A 16,803-nucleotide genomic window follows, 5' to 3' on the forward strand; every position below is an offset into this window, starting at 1 on the left:
GTGACCCTTCACCAACGATGCTGTAGCCTTGGCTACCAAACAGCCACACACAGTCACATGTACCTGAGGGCAGTAACATCTTTGATTGCTCTGAAGATACCTAAAAGAGGATGTCTGGACATGTCTTTGGAGAAAAGAGATGCCTGGGGCAAGAGAGACTCTGCCCAGTTTGTGGAAAGAGTGGTGTTTCTTGGCTGTGGAAATGAAGGCAAACACTCACCATTCACCAGTGGTCATGGCCCTATTTGCTGGTGAGCAGGATAACCTCTGCAATTGCCTTTGCAAAGTACCCCCAGGGACAGGTACCACTTTCTTGCACCAATCCCCTCCCTCAGCCAGAAATTTCTTTCTCCCAATTCCTGCCTGTATATGCCATATCTTTGCTATATAGTGTATGGAAAGACATCTGCAATACTGCAATAATCATGTTACGCTGCGCACTGGGATCTGGGGGGAAGCACATTTGTGCGGCACAAGGCTTGTGTTTGTATGTATCTGTGTATGTATTGTAAACAAAAAACATTGTAAGACTATTTTTTTTGAGTGAGTTGCTCAAAGTTCAGAAGGAATCTTCCCTCTTCCCTGCAACCTGTGTCGGGAACACCGAGAGGGGTGTTTCACTAAGCACTCCTTTTTGTGGTAGGCATCTTTAGTGCCAAAGAAGCACTTTGGCTAGCCAGGGACTACCTTATTTCCATGTGGATTCAGGTAAAAATCTTGTATTTTCCTCTCTGCAAAACAGTGCTATTACAGAGAGTGCTTCAGCTGGGACCACATCACCTCATTTGCTTTAAAGCAGAAACCAACTGCTGTGCCTAAAATGTGTATGTGTGTGATTTTGACATTCCTTCTATTGTTCTTACCAACCCGGTGCTTTAAGTATATTGTGTCTCTGTCTTGAAAGGTCTGGTACCACTGTATTTGATGAGAATTGGAGTGTTGATTTATTGTGAGTAGGATCAGAACCTGTATTGTAAAGCTAAAGACAGAAAGAACTTCTGAGAAAACTAGAGTTTCTTGTGTCTTCCCTGGACTGTACTTTATATCCTAGGGTCCATCTACTGTCCCCACACATGCCCCTGCAATTGCTGGTGGTTTGGCAGAGACGAACATGTGAGTGTGAAAGCCAAGAATGACTTGGGGGAAAGTGTGGAAGAATCTTGGCTCTGACACAGACATGAGGCTTGTCCTTCCCACCTAGGAAGGTACATTCTTCCCATCCAAGGACAGCTTGAGGTCTGATCAATTCCAATTGGAGCAAATGAAGAATTAAATAATCCTCTGGTTTTGATTCAACAGCATACTCTCCTAATGATGATAGAGGCCATGAAGACTTTGTTTCTAGGGGTTTCCAGTGAAAAGATGTGACTGTACAGCCTTGCCAGCTCTGCTGCAGTCATTGTTAAACAGGGAGTGCATCTGGGGTCAGCACCCGCAGGGAAAGGCTCCTGGGCACTTGCCAGCTCCACATTACAGCCTGAGCAAGCAGACTACTTTGACAGAAGCATTGAGGTGGGCAGTGCTGGAGCACCCCAGCCAAACCCTGGGGTCCCAGCTCTGGACAGTATAGCCAGGTAGTGGAGGTACTGCAGGAAATGGGGTCGCCTGTCAACCTTCTCTTCTGGGGCAAACTAGTGGGTGTTGCAGGCGTAGACTGTACTAAATGAAGGGCATTTGCTCCTGGGAGAAATGCATGAGTAGCAGCAGGAAGGAAAGGGACTTCTTATGAGGCTAGGGAACACTTACAGCCAGGTGGTGTTTGTCTGGGTGCCTTGTGGGCTGTCTGCCTCGGGCATTTCTTCAGACTCACACTGTGACATGGGCCCTGACACCACTGATGATTCACTACTCATGTAGCTGAGACCACCTGGAGCATGGGGCTGCTCCCACCAGGTCCTTCCCTTGCCTGGGCAAGGTTGAGCATGGTGTGAATGCAGGGGTGGCACAGACTTGGCCAGAAATAACTGAAGACTTAAGTGACAACCTGATAAAAGCTTTCTCTTGCTTTAGACCAAAATTCAACTTTCAACAGGAAGCTTTGCTTTTTGCCTTTATTTGCATGATGTATCAGGAAGGGCAGCCATGCACTTCACACTAGCGAAATCAATCACTTGGCTGCACCAAGCTCCTTGTGCTATGCTGTGCCTTGCATGCTGTTCCTCCTGTGCACACCACAGTCTTAGCAGTCTGAGAAGCAGCACTAGCAGAAACCTGTTCAGGGAGAGCACTAGATTTTCCTTTCTGCCTTTAACATTTGACCAAAGACCGAATCAGGGAAAGGAAGCATGGGGAGATGGGAGTGATGTAGGGACCACATGTGAAGAGAAGGAGGGAAAAGAGATAACACTGAACTGGTGCTGCAAAAGCAGCTTCCTTAAATGTGAAATCATCATGCGTGGTATTTTCAAAGTGCAGCTGTCGAATCCTAAGGTTGGATTTTTTTTTTTTTAAAGAATAGATGGTATTTATTGCTGTGCCAATTTTTAATTTATACTAGCTTTACACTTGTATGTATGAATATCTTATCCGAATTCTGCCTGAGGAAGGATGAAGGGTGACTTTTATGTGTTTTTAACTAAGGTGTTTGAGTAAAGGTGATTGTTCATTTTGCAATGAAGGCTATATTCAACGTTAAATTACACATTTCATTGAAAATGCAGTTCCTATAGGTTTTGTTGCTATTTTCCCTTTGTTAACATCTAGAGGGTCCTTTTCACTGACAACTGGTTTTGAGTGATGAGATTTATAGTAACCAGAGGTTTCTGAGAACTCATCATCTAAAATCTGAATTTTTTTCTTTACCAACATCCCACCAAGACAAGCCTTGTCTGCAGAGGTGAAACTCTGGTGGCCACAGAGAAGAAAGTGCATAATGATGAAAGGGCTGCATGAAACTCCCATCTCCCACTCCTTAAGAACTCAGTGTTGTCAGAATGTGGTAAATACTGTACTTTATATTTTTATTAAGTAAAAAGAAATATCTTCCCAAATAATGTGAAAAGGGTTTTGTATTTGTGTTCCTATAAGGCAGCTTTTATGGAGGAGTTATATTACGCTTTGAAATTACTCCTTTCATAGAATATTTTGAAAACAAACACTTTTATATTGTTGTAATTTCTCCCATAAATGTATATGCACTTAAAATTTTCATAATAAAAAATGTCTATCTAAATGAAATTATTACTTGCTTCTAATTTTTTTTCTCACTACAATCAGCTAAAAGCTTCACATCAGAAAAAACATTCAGATGTAGTTTCAGTGTCCAGTTTCAAGGCTGCTTCCATGTAGCCCCATGGGCTCAGACTCTCTGCAGGGAACCTAAGGCAAAGTGCCCATGGGGTGTGGGTTTGGCAGGGAGCAGCAGCCTAGCTTATTGAAATGTGTCATCTTCAAAAGGAAAGGCTTAACCATTTCCTCCCTAAACAGAAGCCCAAACTTTTTTTTTTTTTTTTTTAAACTTTTTCACCCCAACTTGTCTTCTGCAGCAGGCTGACTTCAGTGGAACTGAAAATTGTGAGCCATTTTTGCTCCAGCAAGAGGGATGCCATCATCATCTGTGCTGGGGAAGGGATGAGGGGTTCTCTGAAGAGCCTGAGGGGTGTCAGGGGATGCATTTGACAAAAGACCAGATGTTGTGAATAACACTTTCCTTGGAGTTGGTTTTCCCAGGCCACAGCAGGGTCAGCCTTCAGTTTGGAGGTGGAGAATGGTTTTCGTGGTTGTAGGACTGGCCTGAGATCCTGGAGGTATAATCCTAACTTGGATGATGTTGTAGGGCATTTGCTGTGAGTTTCAAAAGCATGAGTTGAAAACTGGCTTTTGTCAGTGCCTTCCCCTATCTTCAAGTCCCCATGGCAGGGGAAAAGTGTTTCCTCTGGTCACCCCGCTGCCTCCACAGCTGCCCTGCTCCAACTTGCCAGTCCTCCTGCAACAACACAGGTAAATTCCAGCACCATGTACAGCTCTGGGCAGAGGAAAGGTTAGGGATAATTATCTCGTAACAGTGAAACAGTACTTGAGACTTACTGAGCTTCTTATTCAGTAAATATTTCTTGGCCAAATTGACGAAAGGCAAAAGACATGCAAAAAACGGAAAAAGGAAACTCAGATGACTGATGATCCCTTTGCAAATCCAGCAATGATTTAGTAAGAGATTATGAAAAACTGAGCAGGTAATTGTGAGTGCAGATGGTCAGTCAGAGATTCCCAGGCAACTGGGAAAAGCATTGGGAGTAATTAGCTACAAAATTACACATTAATATTAAGAAAAGGTCCGATGTTCTGTGAAGCACTTTGTTGTGCCTTTCATTAGGTCTTTTCTCTTGAATGTGAAAGTTTTGTTTCTTACTTCCTCAGTAAAGAATCATGGCAATGTATCCGCGAACTGCCTAGGAATTAGAGGTTAACCCACCTTATTAGCACATCTGGGTCTCTTCATAGGCAGCTTTCCAATATTAGCAAGCTGAAGGAAATCAGCTGCATTCATGGCCTCAGACATCCTGATTCTGATTACGGGTTGGATTTATTAGGCCCTGGCACGGTATAGGTCAGAAGACAGCATGGGAAACGTCCCTGCTTCTTGGGATCAGCTGGGGATGTTACCACTGATGATGCTACCTAGGAGCTGCTGTGATGTTACACAACAAGGGTCAGTCCTAGCTTCTGGTGAGCATCTCCCCATTTTATAAAGCTACTTGTACTCAACTCATCCCAAGAGTCCCTTAGACAAAACAAATATGTAGCTTTGAGACTAGCAAAGGCAAAATGAAAAAAACAAAAAAAAAGACCAACAAAAAAACAAGGTCTAGGAGCTGAAACCAGAGAAGTTCAAACTAAAAACAGATTTCTAAGTGTGGAACTGATTAGCCTTTGGAACATGTTCCCCAAGAGAGAGTGGGAAAGCCCTGATCCTTCCTATGTCTTCAGAGTGGGTCTGACCACTGTTGTAGTGTTAGCCACATGCTGCTCGTTGGGGTCTCAGGGGACAAGGGTTGAAGTTCTCTTGCCTCTGTTACTGATAGGGTCAGACAAGATGAGCTAATGATCCCTCCAGCCTCAGAAATCCATATGTAGAAAGCACCGGTTCCAAGGGAGCATTCCTCAGCCTGCCTGTGATTAATAACACCAGAACATCATTAGCCATCCCAGCTCTGCTTGGACTGAGGCTGAGGATGGCTCCTGCTGTTACACAGGAGACAGATTTGCGTAAAAGGCCTCTATTTTTGGTCATGAAGGTTGCCCTCCAGCTGGATGGGCAGAGGCATGGCAGTGAGAGAAGGCCGCAGCCCTGGCCATGCACCCCTTGACTCTGGGAGGGGTGTCTGCTCACATAGGTCCCCTCTGGCAGGAGTGTTCACACTGGCGATCTTTTCCTGTAGGAACCCCTTGAATTTCTTCCTTTGTCCCTTTTTGCTCCTGACCCTTATTTGTCCTTCATTCTGTCCTCTGGCTCTTTGAGAACCTCATCTTTCCTTTCAACCCCAGCTGCCACAGTTCAAGTGACAATTCTTGGTGATTTAAAGCCGTCTGTCAGTCATCAGCACCTTCCTGCTTCCTCATCCTTGTCAGTGCTCTCTGGCTAGGGCCAGTGGTCCATTTCCAGTCTCTGAAAGAGGTGGTAGGACATTACCTTTCTGTCCTTTGCAGCCATTGTATCAGAGCAGGATCCAGGGCCTTTTAAGTGAGGAGCTGCCTAAACACTGCTGCGGAGCTGTTTTGCTTATGCTCTTGAGCTCATTCCCATCTGTGAAGTCTGAACTGTCTCCCCTGGCCTGCCACACCCTTTGGCACATCGGCGTGTCCTGGCTCACATGCCTTCCAGCGCCTTCCTCTACAGCCAGCCGTTCCGCACGGTAGCTGCCAAGGAGGAACGGTGACTTGTTATTGCTTCCTTTGCACTGCCAGCAAACAGAGCTGAACCCTAACACACTGGCTTTGGGGGACCAAAAGGGTTCATTAGGCTTTCAGCAATCCCAAGCCAGGCCACCGTGACTTGAATGGAGGGTGAAGTCTAGCACAGTCTGTCAAGAGGTAGAAGAACACAACCTAAGAACAGAAGGACAGAGGTTTAAAATGCTGCTGTAGCTGACTGAAACCTCGAAAACGTGTGTGATTCTTCCACCCCAAAGATCTGCAATCACTTCCAGCTGCCTAGCATGCTGCGTGATTTATTGTAGTGCCTGGAATGAGATTTTGGCTGTGGTGAAACATGTTTGCACGTTGCCTTTAAAAACAGCAAATCTGAAAAAAGGACTCTTTGGATGTTGTTCAGAGTGTGTAACAAAACACAAATCGCCAGATTGCCAACTAGTACAATATACACTACCACAGCAATACCACATTTAAAACCTAGCACACACTATCTGCCTCTGAGCACCAGAGAGACACTTAAAATACTTCAGACTACACTGCACAATTCCTATGCAAAGGGAAGACTACTTACATGAGCAAATGTCAAGCCCCATTGCATAGCCTGCCCCATGTTTTCTAAATTAGAGCCTTTCCATAGGGCAGAGCACTAGTAAAATAGTTCTGCACAAAATATTTGGAAAAGAAGGAGGAAAAAGAGAGGAAATACTTTTTTCTTTCAAAATATAAATACTATGAATGTGAACAGGAATCAGACCCTGTGTGCCAGATCTACAGCCATGAGAGCAGCTGGATGATTACCATCATGCTAAGTGTCCACATTCAAAATTAAGGTCCTCATAGTAACTTACAGTCCCTTCCTCAGCCTGGTTGTCGCAGTGTTTCTCCTACCTGCCTTATTGCCTGCTAAGCAATCTACCCCAGCCTTGTTACTGAGGGATTGGTGTACCCCCCTGCACCTTGGGATCCCCGGAGCAGACATCTGGTCTTGCCAAGAAAGGGGGAAGACTCTAGAGGCATTTCCAGAATGTTGTACAAGCCTGCACTCTCCTACTCTTGTATCCCATCTCCCAGTCTGATCTTCTCTCTGTCCATTATTATTACAACTGGGACGAGGCCCCACTGTGCAGGAGTTGTATAAACACAGAATGACAAAGACAGTCCCTACCTGATAGATTTCATGGTCGAAGATCTGCGTTGCTGGGCTCTTAAGCGAACATACATGGTGCAAGGAGTCTCTATCTCTTCGTTGGGTGTTGGAAAAGCATCACACCACACATGGGATGGCTTGTCAAGCAAGTAAAAAAGTACAGATCATCTAATTTCACATTCACCTCTTTCACCATATGTAAGATTTGGTTAACAGAAAGTATTTCAGTTCCTTGGAAGGGTGGAGTAATGTAAAAAGATAATGGAGAAGTGACAAGGGGAAGCAAGGCTTCCTTGTCATTCAGTTACAAGAGATAAAGCCTGGAGAGGGATGCTCTGCAGGCAGGAGACAAGTAGGTCTGAGTTGTGCAGCTCACTCTGCACAGTTCCCACGTGGCCTGATCCCATGTGAGCCTTAGCAGCGCTCACCCTGTCTATCAGTGTTTTGGGCACCCGGCCATTCTGGCTCCTCCTCTCCTCTCCCTCCCCTTCCCCTCCCTCCTTCCTCACTTTTAAGTACTTTAAGATTTCTCTTTCCTGCTGCCATATTATTTGTTGCTGACTTTGGACATTCTTTATTGCCTTTCATCAGGCTTCCCAGTGCTCATACACTCTACATTGGTTTGGCCCGCTCTGCCTTTTGTCTGTGCAAAAACAAAAGCTTTATCTGTTGCCCAGAGACCATGGTGACTTCAGGGCTTTCCCAGTGCCAGCACCTAATTGCAAACAAATGGAAGTCCCCAGCTACATCCCCAGCAACACTGTGTCTTGGGTGGGGGGGCCTGATTCTGCTCACTCTGCACTGTGGGACTGGTGAAATGCTCTTGATTTACAGCAGTGTGTCTCAGAGTGCCATCTGGCCTTCAGCAATCTAGCTGCCTTGGAAGAGAAGGCATAAAAGCCACACAATGCTCGTGACATGAATATGGTTTCCCTTAACGTCAATGAATAAAGGGTAGTTGATTGCAATGAGCAATCTGGACACTCTTCAGAAAATCCTCACAGAGCACAGAAGCAAATGGCACAACGTTTCCACTCCATTTCTGCCTCTCTCTGAAACCCACAAAGGGATCGTCGCTCTGTGACAAGGACTGCCAGGGAGAGGCATACGGAGCAGGGCGTCAGGCTGGAAATATGTGGCTCACATGCTGTACACAGACACTCCTCTGCCCAGCACGCAGAGCTGCTTGAAAATTAGACTTTCACCCACGAGACAGGGAGAGATTCCCAATACTCTGACATTTGGTTTTATTCCAAGGCAGGACAGAAAAAAGTCTGAATATCAAGTTTTCTAATGGAACGGACAGTTTGGAAAGAATTCAATCAGGAAATGACAAAATAATTTGTCCTGCTCAAATTGACAGAGAGTTGGATCTGCCTACATGTCATAGTGACTCACAGGAGTTGTAGTTCCAGCAGTCCACCCATTCTGGGCTTCCCAGGCTGGACCACATCTCCTGTGCTGCATTGCTGTTGTGGCCCATCTATGACTTATCGGAACATGTCAGCCGAAGATGCTTCATGGGTTTTATAGTTTCTCCACAGAACCTAGCTCATAAAAGATAGTGAGAGCATGAAGAATATGGAAGCTTGGACAGGCACTGAACAAGATTGACTGAAATCCTTCCATTATGATTTCCCCACCCCCAGCAGATATTACAAAAATTTCTGCAAACTTCCCCTGAAAAACTTTGATTTCATGAAAATGATTTTTAATTGCATAAATACTCTGACAGAAAATTCTGAATCAACTCTAAATTTTCTGGCAAGTTATCATTTACCTGCTATTCACTATTTTATTTGCCACTCTTCAATTTATTGAACTTTGCTGTGGAATCATTCTCAGATATTGATCAGCAGATAAACAATCCCAAGTCCTGCCAGCATTATTTCTTCCTCTGTTGCTCTCAAGCACCTCCTTCCCCTTGGAGAGCTTCCCAACCTTCATATGAAGTGCACACTCCACATGAAGAAATCACTCCTGGGGCCTGTCCCACTCCTTCACCTCTGCCCCATGGCACCTGCATGTGCTTATTCTGGTGGTCTGCACAGGCTCATCCCAAACAGCAATCCCACTATCCCATGTGAAGGCAGAAAGAGGAGAAGGAGGATTATTCTTGCCTGCTCTCTAGCAAACAGATCTGGACAAAAATCTTTTTGTCAGACTGATTTTCTTGGAATCCAAACATCCAGTGGGAACATGGCCATGCTGATTAAACTTTAGTGGGAGTGTCCAAGTGCTCTGAGGTGACTTTCTCAGTCTCTCTCAATAGTGCTCAATTATGTCATTTTCATAGTATTGAAACCTGTAGTTCTGATTGATAAGGTAAAATGTCTTGTTTTGACTTCACCATTTCAAATATGATCTAATAATATAACACAGCAGAGCAACATCAAAAGTAGATGTTTCTATCTTTTGAAATTAAATATATTCCCAAATCAAATATTTTTGTGGAAATAGCTTTCCTGCAAGAAGTTATGATATTCTGACTTCCCCTGAGTCAATTAGTAATGGAAACAAATGGCAAAACATCAGCAGTTCTCAGGAAAAAGAGATTTCTTATTTTGACCAATTCTAATGGCCTCTCAAGACCATGGTTTGGGAGAGAGGAACTTAAGAGAAACAGAAGACCAATTTTTCTGTCTAGTCATACTGAAGGATTGAGGGTGAGTCCCCTGCAGTGCTGCTGGGATCTGTCCCTAGCAGCAGGAGCCTTAGTGATTAGAAGGTGAAGGTATGAGGGTGCCCAACAGTGATGCTTTGGCAACATCAGTGCCTGAAAACTGTGGAAAGCAATATGTGCAGCAGCCAACCTGGACAAGTCTTATGCACACTTCCCTCCGGGGGCTGTTCTGCAATGGATTTGAATTAGGCTCAAGATATGAATCCATTAAATGTGGTATTTTTGGTCATGCTGCCTGTTTTTGTATTAAGCCTCTGCAGCTTGTTTCTTTCTCTTTTGGTTTTTGGTTTTGGTTTGTTGGGTTTTTTTTTTCATTTTAGCAGCTGTGCAGGGTGCAACGCACTGCCTCAACAGCATCAGAAATAAAGGTAGGAGAGTGAGGGGAGCAGGGAAAAGGTGTGATGTTCTTCTACCAGCACAATATTTGAGGCCTCAGTGGTGGGTGAACTGAAAGAGTGCAGAGATGTTAATCAGAGGAAAAAGGCAAAATCTCAGATTCTAGCTCATGTCCATGTTAGAAATAAGCAAGAACATCTACAGGCAAAAAATAATGGAGACAGTTTCTGGTTTTCTGTGGGTCTGGGGAAGGAGCCTGTGTTCAGATGTGCACAGTACACCCATGATCTGTAGTCTTTCTTGGTCTGTAAAGTCAGGACCCAGACAGACCATCAGAGAAACAAGTACTGTGCAAAATGGGCATGCTAGTCTCTGGTAGATTTTTTTTTCCCCCAGCCAGCTCTGGCTCAAAATTTCACCACAACAAAAGGTGAAGAAACAGGTTTTAATGCAATTTTATTCCAAACTGAGAAAAATCTATTCTTTTGTCTTAGCTGTCTCCTGAATCTGATATATCTGTGAAACCACTCCAAAACTATCATATCAGATCATATAGGAAATTGATCTAATGCTTGACTTTTTAACACAGAGAGCTTGTTTCTAGCACAACTGCATGCTTTTGCTCATCATAAACATAAGGGTCTGTAAAAGCAGAATCAGGTCCAAAGGATTGCAAGCCATTTTGTCTATCTAGAAAAAAGCTTTAAAAAAAGTGCCTAAATAGTTTCAGGTATGTGGATTTAATGACACGAAGAACAAAGTCTGTGGAATTATTTTGGATTTATACTGTATAACCAATACTAGAACTTGGCCAAGTACCCTCCCCTTGGACTTTTCATCGCTTTGTTTTACTAGTTACTTAGGACCTGCGGATCCTAACTCTTTGAACATTGCTTTCAGAGGAATTAAATTAGATTATCGGTAGCTTTCATCCTGCAGTCTCAGTTGCTCAGACTTTGGCAAATGTCCTTCCACAGAGGAGCAACTTTTGAGACCTGCAGAGTAAAATACAGAGAAGGCTAAGACAAAACCCACAGTAATACACCATGACGAGTAACAAAACAAACCATTAGAGCTGGAAGGTTGGCTGTTTCCCAAACAGCAAGATGTGCTTGGTCTTAGTGGGTAAGATAGGTGGTGCCACGCTCCCCCACAGCATTAGGAGCAGTGCTCAGTGCTGAATCTTTCTCAGTAGATTGTGCAGCAAAATATCCCAATGCATGGAAGATTGTGAGAGGGGACGTTGTAGCTTTTGGGTTTGGTTGTTGTTTGTTTTTTGGTTTTTTTTTCTTTTTAATAAGGGAGAGTTTTGATATAGAGAGGAGAAATTTCTAGGTAGGTGCTGATGGATTGCGCTTAGGGAAGACTTTCACTTCTGAGGGGATGAGATTTGCTTAGGTGGATAGCACAAGCCATATAGCATGTACAAGAGCAGTTTGCTCTCACCCTGTTTCTCTCAGGGGCTGCATCTTCAGCAAAAAATGGTGAGACAGGTGCTAAATGTCTCTCTGCATTGCCTCCTCATTTCTAATTTCCCTTACTTGGTCTGCTCACAAGAGTTTCTAGAGATGCGATCTGTTTTTGTAATGCATTGTCCAAACTTGCATGAGCAAAACACTTTAAAGGATTGTTTAAGGATGCTATAGAAATGAAGTGTTGCATGACCTCTTCAGTGACCAGTGCTCCCCAGTGCTGCAGGGCAGCAGAAGCCTGTTCTCCCCTCAGAGACATCTTCTCCTGGAAGCTGGCCCCAGAACCGGGTAGGAGCAGCCCTTTGGCAAATCCCAATCCTTCACAACTCTGCAGAGAGAAATCACCAAAGCCCCCTTTGGTAGAGTCCAAACCACTCTTCTTCAGAGGGGGCAGTTTGCAGCTATGATCCGAGTGACGTCTCCCACAGCAGGCTTACCCATCAACTCCTTCTGGACCATTCCCTGCTGCCGGGAGGTGATGCTTGCAAATCTGTGACACAGCAGGAGTGGCAGTCAGTTCAGCTAGCTAGCAGGGCAAGATGAGCTGATCAGACTCCTTTCTTTGCTGAGTCACCACACAGTTATTAAGCTCTTCAAATCTCCTTTACTTATTTCCAGTGGCCTGAAACAATACCTTTCTTTCCCTTTCAAGAACTACCCAAATACTTAGGTTATGAAGTGGCTGTTGAGTTTGAAATGAGTCAGGAACCGACACACTCAGCACAACCCATCAGCTGGGGACAGTCTGTTTCCTGCTTGCTGAAAGCCAGGGAATGTTTACAACTTTTTTTTCTTTTTTTTTCCCCAAGCAGCAAAAAAAGAACGACATTACAACAATGTGCTTGGTTGTTCTTCTGCTAAAATTTATTTATAATGTCACCTGCTCACAAGTGCTACCATGCCAGAAAGGACCAGATGCAAACCAGTAGGCAAATGAAAGGAACAAGATTGGGTCCTGGGAGCAAAAACTGATACCAGTCCTCTTCACTTTCATGAGTGCAAGCACCCCTTCAGGGAGCCTGAACTAAGCACTGCAGAGCAAAGGAAACAGCAGCCCACGGAGATCAACATCTTAGATATGAAAAAAAAAAAAAAAATCCAAAAGGTGAGGAATTTCCACAGCTTGGACTTTCATGAGAAGAACAAGGAGCAATGAAAGTGAAGAAGCCTCCCACTGCAATGGGTGGAGACCTGGGTACAAAGATCCTCCTCTTCCGTTGCACTCTCTGCCCGGACCAACAGCTGCAAGATGTATTTCTAGCTTCCAGGTACTGGAATTGGTCCTGGTTAGGTCCAAGTTCCTGTGCAGATTTCAGCACAGGCCCAGGTGCCTCAGTTTCTTGCAATACACATCTCCCTCCAAGCACCCGACCTGGGATGAGGAGCCACTCAAAACTCCCCTTGTATCTCCCCCCTTGTATAGCCACAGCCCATGCAGCAGTGAGACTGTGACAGCTCTAGTAAATGCAGAGAAGGGGGGTAGCAGTTAGGAGGTGCTGCACTGTGAGTGGGAGATGATGAAAAAGAAGTGGGAGAGCAAAGAGCTAAGCAGGTTGCAGATAGCATGTGAACTGAACTTACCTGCTTTTTCATTTGGCTCTTTGGTTTTCAAGTCACCCTGTAGATTCAGTTCAGTTTGTTCTTGATTCAGCCAAGTGGCATGCTTTGAAAGTTAAAAAAGCCAAACCAAATCAAGAAGCAGGTCTGAGCTTATTGCTTTGAAATTTGCATTTATGTGTGAATTTAAGCAAGGTTGCTGCATGCTTCAACACTTGCTGCCCACTCAGTTGTAAAGAAACAGGAAGCCATAATTATGCCAAACATTTTTACTAAGTAAAATGTGTGTATCCATACATACCTAAATTTGCACGTATACATATATTTGTTTGTATATATAGTCATACATATAATCCATTTTACATGTGTATAAAAGGTGTGTGTAAAAGGCAGCCAGCAACCTAACAGGCTAGTAAAATTGCACCCCAGGTGCTCCAGCTAGAAAGCACAGAGTTGTATTAAAACTGCTATAGAGCTTGGCATGTAAATCAACCCTTACCTAGTGCTACTCATAATATTAATCAAGAAATGGCACTGCAGAGAAATTTGAGAGTGTTCAGTCCTTGGAAGGGATACATGAGATATATATTAGCCCGTCCAGTGGGACCACAGAGGAGACTGTAAATGCCCAGGCAGAGATGTGTACGGATCTGCTGGTAATTAATGATTTCTCTTTGGAAAATGGAGTTGTGTGAAGATTGAAGCCTTTTGAGGAAACAGATTGATTTTGGCAGCAGCTTCCTTTTGGGAAAAGTGAAGTGAAATGGCTTGCTTGGAATTGGCAGTCATGTCTCATCCATGCCAGTCATTCAGTGCCTCACATCATAGTTTTCTTTCTCGAGAGACATTGCACTGAGGCTGTGATGGGGGGATCACACTGCAGACTGGGAGGGGGAGGCCAGCTGGGACTGAATTCAGTACAAGTGGGGCTGGGGAACTGCAAATCACCACCAAGTCTTGCTGCAGAACAGCCAGAGAGCATCATGTCAGCCAACAGCAAATAGCTCCCCACTGCTGAAAAGGGCTCTTCAGTTGACCTCTCATCCTCTGTCATTGCTTTTCCTCACAGTTCTGGATGAAACAGTGTAGAAAATACCAGAACGGCCTGAGGGACACTGCATTTCTCATTTAGGCTTTAGCTGATAAGGCATTTGAAGAATATTTTTTTTTTAAAGGCTCACGTAGTTTAGAAGTAAACAGATGTTATAGGAGACCGTTGTGTTACAAACCCTTATGCACTGAACCGCTAGCAAGTGGACTAATTGATCATAGAATCATAGAATGGTTTGGGTTGGAAGGGACCTTAAAGACCATCCTGTTCCAACCGCCCTGCCATGGGCAGGGGGACACCCTCCACTAGACCAGGTTGCCCAAAGCGCCATCCAGCCTGGCCTTGAACACTTCCAGGGATGGGGCATCCACAGCTTCTCTGGGCAACCTGTTCCAGTGCCTCACTGCATTCATAGTGAAGAATTGCATTCTAATACCTAATCTAAATCTACCCTTCTTCAGCTTAAAGCCATTATCCCTTGTCCTACCAGTACATGCCCTTGTAAAAAGTCCCTCTTGCAAAAAGTCCCACCATTAAGCCCTGAGATAATTTATATGTGTCTAAGGAGCAAGCACCATCTACTAGCAGGACCCTGTGTGGGCAGAAAACTACTGAGTTACTGCAATATTTTGGTTAAGCTGCACTCAGTTGTTGTTAGTTTGACCATCTTGATGAAGTTCACACCAGCAGAACTGGATTCAGGTACAATCTCAGTATAGCCAGGCCAAAGAGATGTTCAGCAGATTATATTCTACTTCCAGCTCTGGTCTGCCCCACTTGCATGCTAAATAATGTTGCTTCCCATCTCTTTCTACCCTTCCTTTATCCTTCCTCCATTATAGACTCACCCAAATCGCTCTGAACGCCCTTCATCTCCCGACATTCTCCTTCCATTTTGGACTCTAGACTGCTCTGCAGAGAAAGGAGGTGAGAAGGAGCTGGAGAGAGGGTTATAGCATATAACACATACTTACAAATGTGGTCTCGTATAGATGCTGCCAAGTGGGCTGGGACATGATGTGTAACAGCCAGGGTCTGCTGTGTCACCCCAGCCACTGTGACTGTCTGTGATTTCTTCTCCTCTGGCGTGACTACGTGTTTGGCAACAGCCACTCCACATCTGTCCCTCAGTGCTGCTGGGTGACAGTTGTCTCTTTTTTTTTAATGAACACTACCAAAGCACAGGGGGATTGAAATTAGCCACACAGTTGACTGAATCCAGCCAACAGGTCCAGATGGAAAAAAAAGAGAAGTATTTCAGCATTTCAGATTGCTATTTTAAAATAAAAATGGTTTCGTTTTCCTTTTAAAGGGACCTTCTTTGTCTAAAGTTAACTGAATCAGAAAGATAGTTTGAGACAAAATAAATGGTTCTGTGTTGATAATCCTTTTTTTTTTACTGTTCCATTAAAGAAGTTCATCTCAGTCCAAATCAATTATCTCATTCCTTCCCTAAGTTTCCTAATTCAACTACCAAAAAGTCAATCTCTTTCCAACTTTTCTCCATCCGTATTCTCAGTCAATAGCCTCTTCCTGAGCTCATCACCCACTGTTTATCAAGGCTGAACGACTGGACCACAGTGGAAGTTAAATTACTCTGGGTATTTCCCATCTTCCCTTTCTTGTCAGCAGGATATATTTCTTCCCTTCATTCCTCCTTTGATGAATGTGTCCCTTCACCACCAATCTCCTTGGTTTCCTCCAATGATTTTTTTCTAAGGCTCAAGTCTTTTTAGTATCTCTGCTCTAATTTGCGCATCAAGCACATGTAAATGCTCACGCTAGGGCAGAGTCTGTCTTCATGACTGTCATTCACAGAAGGTCCTTTTACTTGTGAGTATGATAATGGCCAGGACCACAAGTGCTGTAAACTATAACAGCCCCAACACCTTTGCATGGGTCTGAGGTATTTTACACTCTGAAGAGATGGTTCATCCAGAAAGACCACACCATACTTTACAGAGGAAGAGCTAAGGTCACTTTGCCTGTGGCTGATATGTAGCCAGCTTTGTTCTGTTCTGTCTATCACTTTTATTAGACTTGCTTTCCTTACAGACAATCGTCTTGCAAGCCTCCTATTTGGGTAATCTGCTCTTCATCACCCTGTGTATTTCAATCCACATATTTACACGACTGGGACTATGTTAGAAACAAGATCTACATCACTCCACATCTGTACTCCTACTCTGGAAAATATTTCACTGCTGGGCTGTCAGGAATCATTACAAACCTGAGGAGCCAATGCCCTTGTATGAATGCCTTCAACTCACCTCCAGGACCAGAGATGATATAAGAGCTGTGTTAGGCTCTCTGCTTTCCCTGGTGCTCAGAAACACAATTCCTCTCTGGAAAGGAGGATGCTTATTGCTGCAGAAGTCTAATCACATCTGCACTCAAGGAGAAGAGCGAGATAAAGCCCTGAGCCTCCCATCACTGTGAGGTGCTCCACGGGCCGTGCAACCCAAAGCACTCCAACAGAGGTATAACCAGGCAAATGGTATTCCCGGTTAGGGAGGAAATAGACACTGGTGAGATACTGTAACACTAAGTCATGACTCTGTCCTAGCTTGATGGATGGCATCTCACTTGCAGTGCGGTCCTGCGGGCTGGGGAGGACAGTGCTCATCCTCCTGCCTGCAGCTGCACTCTGCCTGCTGAATTTATATGGCGAGTTGTAATGGTGTGA

Source organism: Balearica regulorum, chromosome 7 (assembly GCF_011004875.1).
Source record: "Balearica regulorum gibbericeps isolate bBalReg1 chromosome 7, bBalReg1.pri, whole genome shotgun sequence".
Classification (NCBI taxonomy): Eukaryota; Metazoa; Chordata; class Aves; order Gruiformes; family Gruidae; genus Balearica; species Balearica regulorum.